The sequence below is a fragment of the Pteropus medius genome, unplaced genomic scaffold (genome assembly GCF_902729225.1).
Source record: "Pteropus medius unplaced genomic scaffold, Ma_sr-lr_union100, whole genome shotgun sequence".
NCBI lineage: Eukaryota > Metazoa > Chordata > Mammalia > Chiroptera > Pteropodidae > Pteropus > Pteropus medius.
The window spans coordinates 22443942-22453954 of NW_024354502.1; the positions used below are offsets into that span (position 1 = coordinate 22443942).

Here is a 10013-nt window from a genome sequence, read left to right on the forward strand (position 1 = left end):
TTAAGTTAAATATGTGCAAAATGGATCAGGCAGAGTGCAGTGGAGGTGGTTATTTCACTGAGTACAATGCATTCCTTTTTAGCATTGTATTACTTCCATAAAGTATACTTTATGAGCTGTATGCTTGCATTTTTGTTTTCTGACTTATTGTTCTCTGTCCTATGATTTTTCTATTAATTTGATAGTATATGGTTTCAGTAAAACATTTGTTCCAAATTCTGCCAGAATAAGGAGAAGTTTCCAGACAGAACCCTGTCCAAGGACCTTCCTAAGCAAGCAGAATTTCTTTAACCCCTCCCCCAGCCACTGCGCTATCTCCTCAGGGGCCTTTGGAAGCTGAATGGGGTCGTTAATTGGACCCTGGCTCAGCTATTTCAAGATACCTACCTAGTCTTCGTGACATGACACATTCACAGGCAATTCTGTGACCAGCTCAGCAGCAGAAACCCAGGTCAGACAGAAGCAGAGGGTTAGGAATCAGATCTGAGTGTTCGGACAAAAGCACAAAACTTGTAGGGTCAGCTCCTTCCTTCTTGGGGTGAGCAGTTTCCTTCAGGCGCTGCTGCACAGGCTGATTCACCCCAGAATGACATTCACATTCCACTCAAGCAGTCTGCCTTTGTAATTCTCTGGGGATTTTCATGAGCATAGAGGTCACTGTTTTTGACAATTAAGCTTTAAAGTTAATTCCCAAGATAAATAGAGCAAATTGACACCACTTTGGTTGTAATTTTTCTTGCTTCAAACTCTAAAAGACAACAGTGAATTAGCTGCCAGACTTGGTTCCTGGAAATTCAAGAAACATAGACATTTTATTTTCTACCTTTCTAAATGAGGCAATTTAGGGTGGTCAGAAACAACAAAATCCATCTGAACATCTTAAGTCTACGATTTTGTTTGCATTTCTGAAAGGACAGGGCATCATTGTTTCCTTTTTTTTTTTTAAAGAAGCTATAAGTAGTGGTTTCTTTTTAGACTGGAGTGATAGAGGGCTGTAATCTTTTTAATTCAGATCTTGCAGTCAAAAGCTGGGCTTACTTGTGAGCTGTATTATTCAGTAACACACTCTACATGGAATAGAAAAAGTAAATAACTGAACTCATACTTTATCATTCCGTGTGAGGGGGATTCAAAGGTGCAGGGCTTGGAGTGGAGCGTGAGGGCCTGGGGCAGCCGCTCTAGTTTCTGGCCTCCCCCTCTCGTGCTGAGTGCTCGGCAGAGGATGCAATCCAGAGGTCCTAGCAGTGACTTCGTATTGAGGGGAGGGGAGGTGCGCTGAGCAGAGAAAGGAAGGATCTGTCACTCTGGGCTTTAGCTAGCGGGAAAATAATTAGGATTTATAGAATAACATGTGAGCCTACGTGGAGGCTTAGAGATTTATTCCACCATTTCCTAGACAGTGTTTAAGACACCTCAAGATTTTAATAATCTTGCTGAGGAAAATGTCACTGTCAAATAAATTTGAGAGAGTTGTAAAATAAATCATCCCCTATTGGAGAATCAAAACTCACATTAGTACAATCAAAGCGCTGAGAAGTCCTCTAGGAAAGACATCTGTTTAATCCAGTCTTCCCCTCACCTATTTGCTTTCTAAAGTTCCTTTCAGCTACAAAGGTCTACAGGTTCTTGCTGACCAAGCACTTTCTGCTTTTCAAGTTAGTTCATTTGATGATAGAGATAATTAATTCAGATTTTAAAAGTCAGATTGTAACACAATCAAAAGGTATAGGGATTTAATTATTCTAATTGTCAACGAAAATCAAGAGGCTGGCACGATTTAATTGTACCAGTCTGTTCTTTTAATGGCAATGCTGTTATGCCTCAGCTGTGTGACCCTGGGCATTCACTTAGCCTCGGTTTTTCCATTCTTGATCTTTGAACTGAAAATCTGTTCTGGATCTAATGCTTGTCCAAGTGTAGGAATATTGATTAGAGAGACTTCTTGAAATAGTTTATCCAGTTAAGCTTTACCACTCATTCCATTATAATATCTGTTCAATAGAAAAGTAATACCAGTTATAGAAGAATATCTAGAAAACCAAGAAGCGAACAAAAGAATGGTGTTTGGTTAATGAGCACTTACTATGTGCCAGTTACTGTTCTAAGACCTTTGCTTGTATTAATACCAAGGCCAGACCACACCAAGGCACACTGTTCTGCAAGCCCAGGAACATAGGACACTTTTAATGTCAAAGGTGGAACAATTATTAATCCTATTTATCTATTTCTGAGAGTCTCACTAACCAACAAATCCGCCAAGCCCTCAGCCTTTTAAAGGGGGCATGTGGGTGTATTTCAAAGCACAAACATTGCAATTACTTTGCTTTTCACAGTTTCACAGTTGTGGCCTTTTTGTGTTCAACCAGCATTCTACAGGTTATTTGCAGTATGCTATAAACCCAGGCACTGAAAAGGCAGATCAAACATTTTCTCCTCTTGAGGTAATAACCCTGTATTGCTTTGACTTCAGAATTCTCTCCAGGGACCAGTGGACTATATCTGTACAAGGATAGTCAGTATGCTTATAGACCATCACTGAGGCAGGGCACACTGGTAATATGAGGACAGCCGGAACTGTGGAATGCCACAGCAATTGTATGCATGTCATAGGAGCCAACCTGTTTTTAACATCCTGACTCATTTCTTCTGCTCTCATCTTCTCCAGTTCTCCCAGCGCATACTGAAGTGCCCTACAGACAAGCCTATATTAGTCAAGACTCGTATTTGCAAATGACAAAAAACCCAACTCTAAGTAGCTTAAACAATAAAGGGAATTTACTGGTCCATGTAACTGAAAAGTCCATTTGTTGAACAGCTTCAGGTACACCTAGATCTAGAAACGCAAGACATACAATGAGAGCCTCTGTCTCTGTCTCTATCTCTCTCCTTTTCAAAATACGGATAGCCTCATTCTCCTCTACTGCAGACAACTCTCACCCTGAGGCTTGGGAAGACGATTATTCGTATCTCCAGTTTATATAATCCTTATAGTGTACTAAGAGGAAGCAAGTGTGTTTTTCCTTGCACATAAATCACATAAGCTCTGATACAAAATTGCCTAGTTATTCTGTCTCTACTACCTAGCTGTGTGATCTTAGGCAAATTATCTATGTCTCAGTTTCTTGATCTGCAAAAAGGAGATTATAACAGCATTATCCTATTGAGTCGATATGAGAATTAAACGGGATAATGCTTCTGAAACATTTAGAACAATTCCTGGCACATGGCAAGCACACAATAAATGCTAGTAGTAGGAGAAGACCCTCAGTAGAAGAGTTGGCTCAACTTGTGCTGTAAGCTCACCGTGGAGGGGGAATGGAGTAATCTGATTGGCGAGACCTAAGTCACATTCCCACCCTCATGTATTGGGAGGGCAATGTCCAAATCACATTGAACCATAGAGAAGTCATTTCTAAAGGAAGGACTAACGGGAAGACCACATAGTCCACTACAGGGCCAACATCTGGTCCAAAACTGACTATGACAGGAAAGAAACAGGTAGCCACAGCTCTGCTCTCCAGTGTGGTTTGGAATGAAGTTGGATTGCCAGCACGATCGCATATTCAGAGGCTGAGCCCAGGGCCTCTAAGGTAGAAGCATCATCACCCTTACTATCTCAGAACTGGGTCCATCTAGATGTCATGTTTGCAGTTTGATAGCTACTTAGTCACTCAGCCTCGAACTCCTAGCCCTGTGTATAACTGGGACAAATGGTGAACTTTGTTTTGCTTCGCTGTGGCCCTTACAAACCTGGTCTGGACTCTGGTCCCGTGAGTCCTGTAGTTCTCACACTCACACCCACAACTGTTGCCTGGACCCTCTCAGCACCTTGCCTTACCCACTGGTTTGGACCAGAACCTAAGCTTGATATATCCTAAGACATTGTGCCTTACATATCCGGAGATCAGTTTCCTCATGGTTTTACCTCTGCCCTGTGTTGCCCCAGATCCCAACATGGGTTGGCCCTATTTTAACAAGATCAGACTGTGCCTTATTTCTCAGCGGCCTTGCTCTTACAATCATCTCTTCTCTGCTGGTTATTCTTTTAGAGCTCTGGCTCTTATTCAAAAACTCTTCCCATGTCCACATCCATATTACTGGATAACAGGCTTTCAAATTTTTTCACTTGAAGAAAGCATTATTTTTAATGTCTTAGCCCAGGCAACATGAGGTGTGATAAACTTGGGTCCCTGTAAATGGTATAATGGATAGAGTGGAAAGTTACAGATACAATATATATGCATTAACAGACAACCAGTTCTGTAGCTGACTAATAAATTACATTTCCATGTCAGTGAGTAGCTATTTATTTTACAATTAATGATTCTCCAAATACAAGAACTTCTAAAGAGCAGATAAAAGCAGCTGCAAATGTGATCTTGGAATAAATATCAGGAGAGGAAACACAAGCAGCCCGCAGAGTTCCAGCTGCTCTTCCCCCAGCGCTTATCAGCATTCTTATGGTCAGGCACATTTGGAAGTTGGGAGGCACATTTCCAACAGCTCTTGCCCTTATACGTGGTTCTTGAAATATTGCAGATATTCTGGTTCCTATCAAAATAGTAGTCACCGTCATCAAAAGGTTTCATTTCCTCCTCATCCTCTGTTCTCCCTCTGGCCCATCTTTGGCAGCTGTGTCCTCCATCCTGATGCTCAGGATGACAAATCCTAATTGTGGGGAGGCTGTGACACTGCATACTTTAATACGAGGTAAGTGGAGCCAAGGTTAGCCTGTGATTTACGTGATCACTCTCAGCACTGGGGCGAGCGAGGCTTTCTTAATCCCATGCCTTTAATCCTTGCCTCCTCCAAACCAGTTACATTTCTATCTTATTGTTGCAGCTGCACTGAGTTCCTTGAAACTAAACTGCCATTTTCCAGGGATGGTAATTCCATCTTCCTGAGCTGATTCAAAGATTAGACAGAGTGCTTTAGAGGTTGCATTCTCAGCAAGCAGTAAGGGCAATCAAAAAAGTGGTATTTGGGCCAACAACAATAAGAATTTCAGATGAAAAGAAGGGTTAAAAGAAGTCCTTAAAATTAAAGGCATTTGAATGAGTTTAGGTTTTTGACATTGAACGCTGTGAGGCTGCCTTCTATACCATAAAAAGCAAAGAATTTTATATCACTGTTTCCTCAAAACCCAGGCCCCTGAGATAAACGAGTGAGTGAAGCATACAGTACAGAAAACGGCTTTCTCTCTGGTTCTGCCTATCAGCCAATATGCTCTATAAGACAGCTGATGAGTATTTTTGCAGAATATTCATGTATCTCTCTTTAAATTTTCTATAAGCGTTTTCATGGCTTGTGATACTGCAAGTCCGGATGCCTTATTTTGTAGTTTTTAACTTAAAGGTAAAGAACCACTATCATAATAAGCCTGCCAGAAAAATTAGGATGACTGAGCCAAAAGATAGATGAAAAATTGGTCTTAGGGATTGTCAGGAGAGCTTTGACAGCCTGGTGCCTAGAGAGGGATGGCAATCGGAATCTGATGGATGGCTTCGGAGAGTACCCACACTATCCAGTCAACCTGACCTTCTCGTGGCTCCCCTGGAGAAGGTTTGGGCTTTGGCAGTGCCATACTCATGGCAGGACAACCTTCCAGAGGAAACTTAGCTTTGAATAATTGGTATGAGCGCTTTCTCTCCTGGTCTCCTCCCTTGTCCCTCCCTGCCTTATCAAAATCAGAGAATTTTGTCCTCTTCTTTCTGACTGGCTGGTGTCACACACCAGCAACAATCCTGAGGCATTTTATGGTCATGGGGCCCATCCTTTAGGGGTACTTGCCCCACATTCCACTCCCCTATCTAAAGAGAAAGCTGGGTCCATCCTTATTCCTCTGAACTCTCACAGTCTCTCAATTGCACCTACTGTTTTCTGCAGACCTGATTTCTACTCCTGACTTTCCCTATTTTAAGTTATTTGACCTTGAACCGATAAATTAAACTTTTTGTTTCTCAGTTCTGGCTTTTACAAGGACGATTGCCTATGTGGTATGATTTAAGGTTCTCATTCCCAACTATAAATCCTACCTCTATGACCCCAATTCGGTCTATAGTTATCCATTTCTTTGTCTATGCCCTTTCTCATGTTTGTTTGTTCGTTTGTTTAATTTAAAGAATCCTGGAGAAAAATCCATCGGTTCCTTAATAGGTCAATGCAAGATGAAAATAGTGGTTTCACGAGCCATCTGGGCCTTTGAAAGAGGGGGGAAAATGCATAAAAGAGAAGCAAGAATTACCAAGAAATAAACAGTACTGACTTCACAGCTCTACCCAGGGCTGCCTGCTTATACGACCTTGTCATTTCTTTTTCCTGTGTACATAAAGTCTTTATATAACTAGTTAGGGTAAGCAGAAATTCAATTTAGCAGAGAAACAGAAGCAGATAATATTTGTTTATTGACAAGGGAAGCAATCAGCCTTTGTTCACAAACTTATTCAACACACAAGGGGTCTCCCTGTTGTCCAAACTCAATCTGAAGAAACCAGAGGTGGGAGGCCTGCCAAGTGAAGAGAACAGGCTCCCTGAAGTTTTCAGGGCAACACCAACAACCTTGTCTTCATGCTTTCTTGCTTTCTTGACACAAGCTTTCTGGACCTTGTTATGAACTCTTCTAAAGAGACTCCATGAGCCCCTGAAGAGGGCGTGGCAACTCTTTCAGGGTACCATGGAGTGGTTCTAACTAGAGTTTTCTTCTTTCCTTATATCATGAATCTAGACAACTCCCAAAAGAGAAAAATAAAAAGAACTGGCTGCCTCAACATAAAACCATTGACATACCTCCAAATTCTCTCCCATCACTGTCAACGTGTACCCATGGGTTTTTGCAAAGCTGTAATCTGTGTGTACACACGGTTTCATGTTCTGCTTTTTTTCACTTAAGTTTACTCCATGTATACATTTTCATGGCTTGGCTGATACTCCAGAATTAACATTTTTAATGGGTGTAGAGTATTCCATCTTGTTCATAAACTTCAGGCCGTGTGACCGTTCCTTCCCCTGCTGTGGGACTCTAGATGGTTTCCACCCAGGGAGAAATCTTTGAGGAAATCTCCCTGGGGTTTCTTGGGCCATTTTTGCAAGTAGTGCTAGGTTTTAGGTTTGTTTGTTTGCTTGTTTTCACAGTTCTCATTTTGCGTTTCCATGAAGATGTTATTTCTAGATGTGGTTCCTTTAAAAAATATCATATTCCTCTCCACCAGCTATTAGCGCATTTGTACCCACTCCAAAAGCTAAGAACACAAATGATTGGCACTCATCGATGGAAGACTTACCACACTTGTTTCACTGGAGTCCTGCTGAAGAATAGCATGAAAGAGAAATTTTATTATAATTCCCATAAACTTAATCCTCAGACTTATTAACATAATATTTGCATTGTTCTGGTTTTCGTTGTTGTTGTTGTTATTTTAGACTTTCTTCTAATGTGGGTCATTGATTATAAGCTATATAATTTTTGCTTTATTACAATTTGCATTAGATATATTTAAAATCTTTTCATTGATCAAGGCTCCACATTTTTTTTAAATTTAAAAGTTCCAAACATCAAACATTTTGAAAACCCACGAATACTGCATCTCCTAGTGCTCTAAATGAAATGGTGTAAGCAAACAGCTAGAGTTTTTCAATCATCAGTGGAACAAATTTTAGCTAACTTTGAATAAGAAAAATGTTTCTATATTTCATAGAAAGAGCTCCACTAACAGAGGAACAGCTACTTTTCTTCAAGCTTCAAGAACAAATGAGTATGTACTTTGATAAACCATAATTTATATAATTAAAGAGCAAGAACCAAGAATCATAATAGTTTATAACCAATACCTTATAAGTGCTGTAGTTCTAAACTATTCGACTAAATAATAAATTCTAATAGGCCTCACTCAGCAACCAGCGATGCCTTGTATACAGTAGAAGTTCAATAAAGTAATTCCTGAATCACTTTTTATTCATTTCCTGATATTAGTTCATTCACTCATTCAATAATTACTGAGCTCTCACTGTGTAATAGGTTATGAGGTACATGCTTGGGAATATAAGTTGAAGAAAACAGTCTCTGTCCTATTTATCTAATGTGGAAGTTACAAAAGTACCAATTATGAAGTACCTGAATGTAGATAATAGACGATAGAATAAGACTAATTGTGGCTCAAATATTACCAGTGTTTACATTATCTCACTTATGAGGAGGCTAGAGGTTGGTGGTTTCAGGAATGTTTTGGTGACTCAGCGAAGCCCAAGGACCCAGGTTATTTTTAAGTTTAGGATTGCTCTACAATCCTCAAATTAACTTGTACCTTATTAACTTGTACAGGTGGGACTCTTTTAACTCAACTGATCAACCCATTTCAATGTACTTCAAACATAGTATTAAGACTAGGCTTTCCAGCCCCCACCAGTTTTACAGGTATGCTCTTTTGTATTCAACTGGTACCTACCAGTGATTAACATTGTATTAGGAATCCAGGCACCGACAAGGCACATCAAACAGTTTGTCCAGCAAAGGTGCAGCCCTTTGCCATTCTAATTGCAGCCTCTTGCCCTGTCTCTCCAGGGACCAGAGGAAGTGGCCAGGCAGTGAGCAGGGCTGCAGGCCAGCACAGGAGCCTGGGGTGCTTGCTCAGTGTATACTGGTAACATTGGGACAAACCAAAGCTGCTGGAAAAATTAGAAAGTGAAGCCCCAGCTCTGGGAAAAACTGTCAATGACTTCGCCAGGCCCAAACAACGGCTGGGCCACTTGTGGCAACATAAAAGGCCAACATCCCGGCCATGAGTAATGTGCTCTTGGCAGCTGTTAAAAGGGGCCTAAAAGCCCACTGGCTCCCAGACCCAGCCGGACAGGCCAGGTGCAGGCTGACAGGAGAGCTGTGTTGATTCTAAAGGCCAGAAATGTTATTTTGAGGTTTGACTGTTTATGTCTCATTACTGCTAATTTCCATGAGTTTGCAGGCCTCGTTCTGTAGGCCTCATCTCTGGTGGAGAAATCTATCCACGCTTGCTATCCCCACCCCCAATTTTTTGTTTGACAAGAATCATTTCTGGGAATATAGCAATCTTCATGTGGAAGTTTCTTAAGCAATTTTAGTTTGGGTTTGTGGGTCCCTCTCCTCTGAGGTCTCGCAGTGGTTATGAACCAGGGCTGGCCTGGGACACATTTAAACAACGTCATTTACCTTCTACTTCCCATCTCCCTTAGAGTGCTTAGAACTATTAAGACAGTGGCCTGTGCAAATGCAGGAAAGTATTAGCTTTCTTTTACATAGTTAGAAAATTGGATGGAAAAGGAACAGATTAATAGGGCACAAAACATGTTACACGCATGATTAAATTTGACAAGGAATGTGCAGGAGACAAAGGGCTCCCCCTGCCCAGGCACTCTGAGTCCACCTCGAGCATTGCCCTTTGACCGTGAAGGCCCTCGTCCTACATAGCCTCTTCCTGGCCCCTCATCCTACATAGCCTCTTCCTGGACCCTGGTCATAACTTCCTCTGCTCCTGACAAAGATATAACAAGTTTTTTTAATTTTAATTTTAATTTTTTTTTATTGCGGTGAATTCTAAAAATATACGAAGGAAATTGAATAGTGTAATGAACCCTCATGTACCCGTCATGTGTGGCCATTTCTATGTCATCTATACCTCTATTCTCCCTTCCCACTCCATTCTTATTTTTTTCACAGCTTTTTAAGGTAAGATTTACAAATATTGAAACACAAAACTCTTAGCTGTACAATTTTGATAGATGGAAACACCACCCACGTAACTTATACCCCATCACAGTATAGAATTTCCATGCTCCTAGAAAGTTCCCCCAGGTACCATCTCTGTCAATGCCCCAGGCAATCATTGTTCGGATTTTTTTAGATCTCAGATTCTTCTTTTGGCGGGGGTGAGGGGGGCGTGTGGTGGGGCAGGCGGAGCAGGGAGCCTGTTTTAGAACTGGTAAAGATTTTTCTGATCTGTGTCCTATCTCTGAACTCTACTCTCAATTTCCTAAGAGTCAGCTTA

The 10013-nt window shown here is 41.1% G+C and overlaps 1 long non-coding RNA gene across 1 annotated transcript in view; it reads right to left on the bottom strand.

Moving 5' to 3' along the window:
- The window catches only part of LOC120595462 (uncharacterized), a 4361-nt gene extending 3914 nt beyond the window's left edge, over positions 1 to 447 (bottom strand). The window contains exon 1 of the long non-coding RNA XR_005650833.1: positions 388 to 447. This is a non-coding gene — a long non-coding RNA (uncharacterized LOC120595462). The remainder of the gene's footprint in view (positions 1 to 387) is intronic.
- Between the last annotated feature and the right edge of the window lie 9566 nt (positions 448 to 10013).